Here is a 10,946-nt window from a genome sequence, read left to right on the forward strand (position 1 = left end):
CCTTCCCTCATTTTTCTTTCCTTTTTTTTCCCCTCAGTACATCAGAGAGATTTCCTTCCCTCATTTTTCTTTCCTTTTTTTCCCTCAGCACATCAGATAACTTCTTAAAAAGTGAATTTCCAAGTCCTAAAATAATCTTTTATATTGTTTTTGTGTTTAATTCATAATTGGATTCCAAGTTCTTCAACCTCAGAATTTCCATGAAATTCTACTGGACAAATGTACTCTTTTTTTTTTTTTTTATTTTAAACAAGAAGTTTATTGAAACAATAAGACGCTTGACTTGAAGGGAAAACTCTCTAGGATTCCTTTTTTTTCCTTCAGAGTAATTTACCTGGAAAACTATCTAGGATTCCTTTTTTTTTCTTTCAGAGTAATTTATCTGTTCTTAGAGACAGATTGCCCTACACGTAACAGCTATGTACAAAAAAGTTATAAAATTGTCCTTGGTTTTACAATAATAAATGAAAACCATTAAAATTCTCCAATCAAACAAGTTGTGCAAGGATGTTGTTGTTGTTGTTTTTCTTCTTCTTTTTGTTAACAGTGAGAGCAAAATAACTTACTGGCATATAAAGATAAGAGCTGAAAGAGCGGCCACTAATGGAGAAAGGGAGTATTTTCACAGGACCAGTATTTTTTCCCATCCCATCTCCATCTGATGTCAATCAAAACATACCATTGGCCATTTAGTTTTTTAAAAATGCAATACGCTTGTGCACATACACCAGTTACTTCATGTGCAATAAAGGAATGGGGAAGGGAAAATGAAAGAATGGAGAAAACTATACTGTAGTAGTCAGGAGGTGCTGAAACCAAATTGTGATTTTCTAATTGAGAATGTATTCTTGGTCCATAAGAACAGAGTTCTGGAGTAAAGTAGCAGGTTCCCTTTTCAGTAGACACCTCCCGTCTGTGGGAACACATCCATTGTATTTTCACCCTCCATTTCCAACCGTGCAGGTGTGTCTGTTTCATTGATGGGCTGCCCATCAAATTGAAATCTGATCTGCTTCATTGACAAGCCCTGTCATTCAGAATAGGTTTTCATTAGCTTACTAAGTGGTGTATGCCGCTTCATCTTAAACTGCACCCCAGAGCCATCATGCCCCGCCACCTTCAAATTCATATGATCATTGTTCTCAGTCTCGACTCCTTCCTTGGGCTTTTCATCGGCCATGGCGAGCGCCGGAGTCTCCTCAGCTGCCACTTCACAAAAGAGGTACCAGGTCCTCACAGAACCAGCACACAGGCAGCACCAGGAGCGGCAGAAGGAGGCGGCAGCGGTGGAGTGACAAATTTACTCTTACTGCCTCACCTGGTTGTGTCTAGATAATGGCTTCCTGTCATCTGTTTAATTTGTCACATGATTCCATCTCTTTTGTCTTTCATAAATTTTTTAAAACATCTCATCTGTTGATGATTCTCATTCTATTCTTTGATTTTTGTGATTTTATTTCCTTTTGTATTGTCCGTTTACTATCATCTAGATGGCGTCCAGATAAAACATGTATTCAGTTTGTCATTCAAGTGAAAACCTCCCCCTCATGCTTTTAAGCATCTCAGAAGGTTGTATTGGTTGCCAGTATGCATAAGAATCTTTCTGCCAGGACCAGCAAATGGCATAATGGCTGTGTCGTTGGACTCCCATGTAGTCAACTGCAGTTTGAGTCCGGGACCTGGAAAGAAAGAAAGAAAGAAAAGAGTCTATTTGCCTAATTTTTCTCATAAAAGATGAGCTCATAGTAAGATTTAACCTCTTCTTTCTTTCTTTCTTTCTTTTTTTTTTTGGAGAGGTTTTTGCTTTAGGGTGCGTGTGCTCGCCAGAAAGACAGAGAGAGAGAGACAGAAAGAGAGAACTCACTCCCCGGGGGAATAGCCACACCGCAATCCCTTCTCCTCCTTTCTCTTCTTGGGATCTTGGGTACGCATGCACACGTACCTGGCATGAGTTTAAGCCACCGGGTCCTGGACTTGACCTGCAGTCAACTACGTGGGAATCTAGCGACATAGCCATTACACTAACTGCTGGTCCCAGATTTAACCTCTTATACAATTATGTGAAATTGAACTATATGAGTGGAAATAAAATGCTACAGAAATAATAAAAATTTAGCACTTCAGGATGGTTTTATTTTAATAGAATTATTTATTTGATTTCTTATTATTATTTTATTATTTTTAAAGAGTTTTTTTGCTACAGGACACATGCCCTTGCCAGACAGAGAAAGACAGACAGAAAGCTAAAATCACCCCCACCCCCCAATAGGAGATGGCCATGCCGCAATCCCTTCTCCTCCATTCTCCTCTCGAGATTTTGGGAATGCATGCACAATGCCCAGTGTGAGTTTTAAGCCTCCAGGTCTGGGACTCAAACAGTAGTCAACTATGTGGCAGTCCAGCAATGCAACCATTATGCCACCTGCTGGTCCCTGTAATTATTATTTTAATTTACTATAGGTCACATGTGCTCACCAGACACACAGAGAGAGAGAGAGACAGAGAGAGAGAGAGAGAGAGGAAAGTGAGAAATCAAGTGCAATGTCTGGGACTTGAATCATGGTCGACCATGTGTGAGTCCAGTGCCTTAACCACCATGCCACCTGTTAGCCACAGGATGGTTTTAAAGTATCACCATAAACCCATAGGAGTTCACTTGTCTTTTTTTTTAACCGAAGTATTGAAGTAAACAACTGAATGAGAATTCCTCTGAACTCACTGATAGCAGTTAAAACTTTTTTTTTCCACTTTCATTATAGGGTAAGTGCACTTGCCACAGAGAGATAGAGAGAGTTAGAAATCACTCCCAAGGGTATGATTACGCCACAATCCCTTCTTCTACATTCTCCTTTTGGGATTTTGGACATGCACGCACATGTGTCCAACATATTTTTCAAGACTCCAGGTCCCAGACTATAAACTATGGGATCCAGCCACCTTAACCATCATACCACTGGCTGGCCCAACAGCCTGAACTTTTTGTAATACTGGTGGTGTATAACTCAGGATAGAGTCACACTAATCTGGAAATCAGTGCGTGTGAGAGGAATCAAGTGATGTATTCATATTATGTTATTAGTGACCATTAATTAATTATAAACAAATAACCTAGAAGTCATGGTGTGCTAGTAGTGTGTGTGTGTGTGTGTGTATTTATGTTTATTTTAAATTTTATAATATAAAATATATGGTATATAATTTACAAATAACTATATATAATTCTTTTATTGTGATTTCCCTATTGCCAATAGATTTTTACAGAATGTGTGTGCTGGTTTTGCCAACACACACATTCTGTAGCAAACATATGGTTGCAGTTGGACTATCCTTTGACAAATGGCGTTACATCCCAATCTGCTCTTTTCCCAATAAATCTACTATCATTAAATCTAACATGTGTAGTTTATTTTTCACGATGGCTTTGTTTCTCAACCAGCCTGCAAATTTCCTGAAAATTTAACCATTAGCTCTTGCGAACTGGTCCAAGCTAACTCCAGCCCACTATTACCTATAATCTCCACTTCTCCAACTTAAGGGACAAAATGAGGACCCATCTGTTTTTGTCATCCAAACAATGCTTCTCTGATATAATGAAAATATTTTCCGTCTCTGTCATCCCCTCTTTCTAATCACTCCCTTTTTCCCACCATAAGAAACCCCTATACCTTAGGGACTGGGCAGTCAGCTCTGCTTATTTTCACCTCCAGAAGAACCAGAAATTCAACTCAGTCAAAGTGGCATGGGCCCGAGCTGGGCTGTTGCTGGCATCACAGCCACATGGTGGCACTATTGAAACACAGGTATTGCAGCTGCCTCAGTACCCCTCCACCCCATCCCCACCCCCAACCTGCCTTGGTCACACATAACTTGACAGTGAACCCAGCCTACATGTCCTCCGAAAACCTGGCGTCCTTGTCGCCTCTGTCATACGTTCCCTCTCAGTGCAGGAAGTTCCATCAGTGTGAAAATCCCATGGGCATTCTTCTTGCCTAAAAGGTACGTAACAGTACATTCCTGTTGCATCTGTCCTAGGAGCTTCCACTATTTGACATCCGATTATTAGGTTCTGTCACCCATAAAGTCACCAGGGACCTCTGTCTCTCAGTGAAACAAGTAAATCTTTCAATACTATGCCAGGTCCTGAGAAAGCTCAAGCTCCTTTTATAAGCTCAAGTCCCTCTTTTTCCCTGCCTAGTCCATCCACCTGACTAGCCAGGTTCTGTTTCACATTAGAACCCAGAAGGAAAATTCCATTGTTTGTCATCTTCCACAAGAAATCAAACAAAATAGCACTTTTGTGTTTTTGTAACATCGTGGAAGTGCTTTCCATTCTGTATAAACCTCCTGGGGAAAGATTAATTGGCCCAGTATGGATCATAAGTCTACCACTGAGCCAGCCTAGGGTCAGGAGAAAGGGATACTGTCAGTGATTAGACCTGTAGCAAGTGCTAGCTTCTGTGGTGGGAGGAGTATGAATGGCAGCCCAGAACTACACAGAGTAAGGGAGAAAGACCTCAAAGAAAGTGGAGAAATGTTACCTGGGGCCAGGAGGTAAAAATGCTATAAGGAGGAACTAGCAGTTGGCATAATGGCTATGTCGCTGGACTCCCGTGTAGTTTACTGCAGTTTGAGTCCCAGTTAAACCCAGTGGTTTAAACTCACTTTGGGTGCGTGTGCGTGCATGCCCAAGATCTCAAGAGGAGAATGGAGGAGAAGGGATTGCAGCGTGGCCAATCCTCCTGGGGGGTGATTTCTCGCTTTCTGTCTCTGTCTCAGTCTTTCTGGCGAGCACACACGCCCTATAGCAAAAACCTCTCAAAAAAAAAAAAAAGCTATAAGGACAAACCTAGCAAATATTTTCTACTGATAGAGACTGGGCCCTTCCTATGGCTAGCTCTTTTCAGATATTTTATAATCCCTGGAGAAAACAGGGAATGATATGGTTTGTGGGAAAGAATGATAAAATGAAACTATATTTTAAAAAGTTATGCCGAAGAATGTCCTTTGAAGTTTTAGAAATATTAAAATGTCTGTCGTGATGTTTGGATTTTCATGAATTGCTATTCTCAAAGCAGAAGCACCATTTTTGCATGATTTTGAACCCTGTGAGGTGGTATTATTTTAAATTTTCACTTCATGTGGTATCATTACAATTAAGAGCTTCAGTAGAAACATTAAATCAGAGACTGCCCTATACAGATTGTCCCCCACTTACTGTGGTTCAGGTTATGATTTTTTTCAACTTTATAATAGTTCAAAAGTGATATGCATTCAGTAAGAGCCATACTTCTGGTTTGGGATTTTGATCTTTTCCCAAGCTAGCCAGTATGACACTCTCTGCCGACGCTGGGCATCAGCTCTGTGTCAGCCACTAGATCGGGAGGGTGAACGACCTATCTCCTGCAGGGTACCGTGTTGCCAACTGGCTTGGGCTATGATTTTTACCCAAGTATGGGCTAATGTAAGTGATCTGAGCACGTTAAAGTAGGCCAAGCTAAACTATCACCTTTCATGTATTGAGTACGTTTTTGACTTAGTATATTTTCAACATGCAGTGGATTTATCTGGACATTACCCTGGGTGAGTGGAGGAACATCTGCACTACTTAGGTAGATTTTTTTTTAATGCCGTATGGTCTTACTGCTATTGATTTCACTATTCTTGCTTTATTATATTCTTGTGTCTTATAGGCTATTTCAACTCTAGAAACTCAAGTATAGGGGGCCAGCAGGTGGCATGATGGTTAAAGGTGCTGGATTCCCACACGGCCAACTGTGTTTCAAGTCCTGGACCAGGTGGCTTGCTTTCCCTTTCTCTCTCTCTGTCCCTCTCTTGTCAAATTTTTAAAAATCATAATAACAAATACAGATGGAATTTAAAAATTCTTTAAAAATTTTAAGTATATGGATCAAAATGTAAGAAAGAATTAGGCCTAACAGGTGACCTGTTCTTATAATGGGAAGCATTACAAAATAGTTCCCTTTGTCGGGGACCAGCAGTTAGCGTAATGGGACCAGCAATTAGCGTAATGGCTATGTTGCAGAACTACCATGTAGCCAACAGCGGTTCAAGTCCTGAACCTGGTAGCTTAAACTCACGCCGGGCACATGTGCGTGCATGCCCAAGATCCCTAGAGGAGAATGGAGTAGAAGGGATTGCGGCGCGGCCATTCTCCCAGGGTGGTGATTTCTCGCTTTCTGTCTCTGTCTCTCTGTCTTTCTGGCGAGCTCACGCGCACTATAGCAAAAACCTCTCCAAAAAAAAAGAAAATTATATAAAAAAAAAATAGTTCCCTTCATCCTATCGAGTTTCTGCACTGCCTGCTGCTGTTTATACACCTCACCACTGGAAGGCAATATCTTGTATCTTCAGAGCACATGCACTTCTCTAAAGAGAATTTAGAACAGACTTCAGAATGAGTACTGAGACTTCTAGGGCACATGAGGTGGTGATTAAGGGGCTGGACTCCTACGTGGTCAACCACGGTTCATGTCCCAGACCTGGTGGCTTGCTTTCTCACTTTCTCTCTCTCTCTGTGTCCCTCTCTGATCAAATTAAAATAAATAATAAATGAATAAAATTAAAATAAAATAATTATTTAATTATTTTTAAAAAATAAATGTACTGCCTCTAAGGTGGCTTCTTCCCATTCTTCTCCCCCAAAACAAAGCAAGGAATGTCTGGTTTAAAAATTCTAAATTTGGGGGGACCAGTAGGTGGTGTAGTGGTTAAGGTGATGGATCCCCACATGGCTGACTGTGGTTCAAGTCCTGGACCCAGCAGCTTGAAAATCATGCCCAGAGGTGTGTGCATGTATGCCCAAACTCCTGAGAGGAGAATGGAGAGAAGAAATTCTGGTGTGGGCATTTCCCTTAGGGGGTGATTTCTCACTTTCTCACTCTGTGTATCTTTCTCTGCCTCTCTCTCCAGCAAGTACATGTGCCCTACAGCAAAAATCTAGGGGAAAAAAAGAGTACTAAAGCTTTTTTTTTATCCAGGTGATAAACTCATGGCAAATCTCCATGCCTTCTCTCTCTACTTCTCTTCTGACTCTCTCCTGTGGAATTAGGATTTGGAAAGCTATTTACCATTCATTTTAAATTAAAAATGCTCGGCAGTAAAGTTAACTTAGGTGATTGATTTGACAAGGAATACTAGTAATGTATTTATACAGTGGACTTATTCCATAAACTGAATGAGGACCAAGAATTTAAGAAAGATAAGATTAAACTACATAATCAAATTACAATATACCAGGAAATCCATTCTTGTCAATAATATTAACTTAAGGGGACCAGCAGATGGCATAATGGTTATGTTGCTAGACTCTCACATGGCCGAACACGGTTCAAGTCCTAGACCCAACAACTTGAAACTCATGCCAGGCACATGTGTGTACATGCCCAAAATCCCAAGAGGAGAATGGAGAAGAGATTGTGGATTGTGGTATGGCTATCCTCCCTGAGGGGTGATTTCTCACTTTCTGTTTCTCTGTCTCTCCAACAAGCACACTTTCTCTCTCTCTCTCTCTCTCTCTCTCTCTCTCTCACACACACACACACACACTCCCTCTCTGATCAAATTAAAAGATAAATAAATAAATAAAGTTAAATAAAAATAATTCTTCAAAAGAAAACATTTTTAGATATCCAGGTAAAATATTTAGGAGACTGTATGTTTTCCAAGTTGGTTTTGTTGTTGCTGTTGTTTTAGTCTCATACAGGGCACATACACTCATCAGAGATAGAAGGAAAGTGAGAAATCACCCTTTCCCTGGAGGGCTGGCCATACCACAGTCCCTTTTCCTCTATATTCTTCTCAGGATTTTGGGCATGCATGCACATGTTCCCAGCATGTTTTTCAAGTTGCTGGGTTGGGGGCTTGAACCAGGCAGTGGGCCATGTGGGATCCATCTGTCTTCACCTCTGTGCCACCTGCTGGCCCTCTAAAATTCTTCTGAGGTTACATATGTAAAAAAAGTTTGAAGTCTCCTGGTCTAAAGAATTGGGAGACCATCTTAAGCAGTTTACACTCTTAATTTAAAAAATATAACTATATACCTTAACAGCTACAATTAACTACGAAAAATGTTCCATTTAAAAGAAAAGGATGTAAAAGAACATAATATCTTAGTAAAAATGTATACTTAGCTAACAGTTTTTTTATGCTTACTTAATTTTTCACTCTTGAGTCTAATTAAATGTGGGTTTCTGCCTGTTAAATATAGAATTTGGCCAGAGGACATACTAAAGCGTCAGTTCCACCATCTTTCGGACTATTTATGCTGTAGTGGGAAGTGGCTGCTGTTTAAACTTTATTTTCCCAATATTTAAGCCTATATTTGAATCCCTGCAAGAGCAAAATTTTCTGATTACAGTTCTCCTGGTGGTGGTTTTTCCCCTTCCGCTAAATATCAAAGAAGAAAATAGCCAGTTTTCCACACTGGTGGATTCCATGACTGTTTTTACCCTATGAAAAAGAAAATTGGAAACTGACTACTGACTTTTAATCTCCTTTCATTTCTGCTGCTCAGATACCTTAGGGTCATTTAACACAATACAATACAGAATTAATTACTACAGTCTGATTATATTAAATTACCAGCTGGTTTAACCGACCCAGAGACAAACTGGGTTTTGTACCACCCCAATTTTCCTCCCTGTTTCTAATAACTGAAAAATGTTAAAACACATGAAGGTGTTGTAAATACTTAGCAGCACAATTTTCTCCACAAACAGTACCCTCTACCCATTAATTAGTTGCCAGCCGAGAGCAAAATTTCACCAGGGACAGGGAGACCTTTGAGCGGTGGAGGGAGGGTGAAAAGAGAGGAGGCTACCAGGCGGAAGGAGCTGTTGGGAGGTGGGGGTGTGCCAGGGACAGACTTCCTATTGCACAAACCTGCCTCTGGCCAGGCCAGTCCTGGAGGACAAAGCCCTCTTTAATCACCGTGTTTAACCTGGGATGACCTTGGTTTGGGGAGAAATAGTCATTATTTGATATATATTTGCAGTACAGGGTTAATTTCTTTTTGTGTTAAAGAATTATTTTATAACGTTATTCATCATTATTGTTACTATATTTTGATTTGACTAGAGAGAGACAGAAAGAGAGAGAGAGAGAGACAAAGAGGGAAAGTGAGAAAGCAAGTCACCAGGTCTGGGACTCAAACTGCAGTCGACCATGTGGGAGTCCAGTGCCCCAACCACCATGCCACCTGCTGGTCCACTGTGTTTAACTTTTATTTTCTATTTGTATTCTGGGAAAGACCCTTAAAATAACAAATTGGGCCTAACTACATGTTTTGGTACCAAAATTGAGCTTTCATAAAAAGTGTATTTGGGACCAGCAGATGGCGTAATGGTTACGTCACTGGACTCCCACGTAGTTGACTATGGCTCAAGTCTGGATCCTGTGACTTAAAACTCATGCCAGGAGCATGTATGTCCAAAATCCTGAGAGGAGAATGGAGGACAAGGGATTGCGGCATGATCATTCCCCCTGGGGGGTGCTTCCTCGATTTCTGTTTCTCTTCAGCTAGCACATGTGCCCTATAGCAAAATCTCTCTGAAAAAAAAAAAAGTTTATCTCTTCCATGAGAATGAGAAAGTCACCCCCAAAAAGGTCTTCTCACTGAGATCCACCCTCAGTTGCAGCCGACCTGGATCACAGTTAAGCCTGACATACTTGGAAGGTCTTGAGACACAAACTCAGCACCTTTCTTTGGGTCCAGTTATATTACTTCTGGGTCACCACCTGGCCCCAAAAATTAAGTTCTGAAAAACAGATATTCTAGTCGTAGAACTTTAGGAGTTTCTCCTATTTTCTCTTTTTTCATAGTATTTTCAACGAGATGGCTCTTTCATGTATGCTTTACATTTGCATCCTTTGAAGATTTTTTCATAGACTAGTTGGAGGAGTAAAAACTCCATCACTTGTTTTATTCCCCCCCCCCAGAAAATAATTCCATAAGTGTAATTACGTGTTCCCTGTGGTGATAGAAACATTTTCCAGTCTCATCAGCAGAGACTCCCAAGCGCAGTCAGTATACAATGAATAATTGTTAATGACAATAAAGCCATAAATAAGCTAAATTAAGGTGTGATTCATTATAAATAGAGAGAATGCAGTGGTGGACTTGTTATCCAGAAGGAACGACTTCATTCCTCGTGCAATATATTTAAAGTGTTAGGAAAACTATTCATTTGTAGAGTAACTCTTCACCAGCTCAGATTAAATGAAGATTTAGGCGCACGTAAGTGCATACACATGTACTTGAGAGCACTCAGAATGTTCTAGCTAGCTGTCTCATGCTAATAAGGACACTGAGGTCATTGGGAAATGCACTGAGATTTGGTCTACACAAAGCCATAAAATGATCCGCTTTGAGACAGCACTTCACAAATCTCTTTTCAGTATCATGGAGGAATAATCATAATTTTATAATATCAACATGGCGTACTTTGTAACTTTTGGAGCCCAGGAGACTCCCCGAGTCTACACAATTTCTTAACAGGTAGTGCTAAGTGGAAAGCTGCCTTTTCTCCCTAGCCTCCTGAGGTTAAACTAATAAATATTAAATAATAGGCCAGACAGTGGGGTAACGGTAATGCAACTGGGCCCACAGGGGAAGGGCCTTGCTTCATGTCCCAAGACTTCCTTGCACACACTAGATTAGCGTGCCCATTATCTAGACTGGCTGAGGCTATGGGCGGAGAGTGAACGTGAAGGCTCTGTTAGGGCTATCTGTCTGTCTCTTGCTCATGGAAGAAAAATAAATTTTAAAATAAGTAAGTAAATATTAAAGTATACGCTGGCTTACCTCTTCAAGGCAGCAAATCCTTTCCCTCAAGGGAGCAGCAGGATGATGTATCAAAAATCAAATTGTAGACCCAAGAACCGACTAGGCATTCCAGTATGATACAAGATGAAATAAGACGTAACAA

The 10,946-nt window shown here is 40.5% G+C and overlaps 1 pseudogene; it reads right to left on the bottom strand.

The window, feature by feature from the left end:
• Positions 1-895: 895 nt before the first annotated feature.
• On the bottom strand, positions 896-1,270 carry LOC114009191 (small ubiquitin-related modifier 2 pseudogene; annotated as a pseudogene).
• Between the last annotated feature and the right edge of the window lie 9,676 nt (positions 1,271-10,946).

This window comes from Tupaia chinensis, unplaced genomic scaffold (genome assembly GCF_000334495.1).
Source record: "Tupaia chinensis unplaced genomic scaffold, TupChi_1.0 Scaffold000479_1, whole genome shotgun sequence".
In the NCBI taxonomy this organism is placed as follows: domain Eukaryota; kingdom Metazoa; phylum Chordata; class Mammalia; order Scandentia; family Tupaiidae; genus Tupaia; species Tupaia belangeri.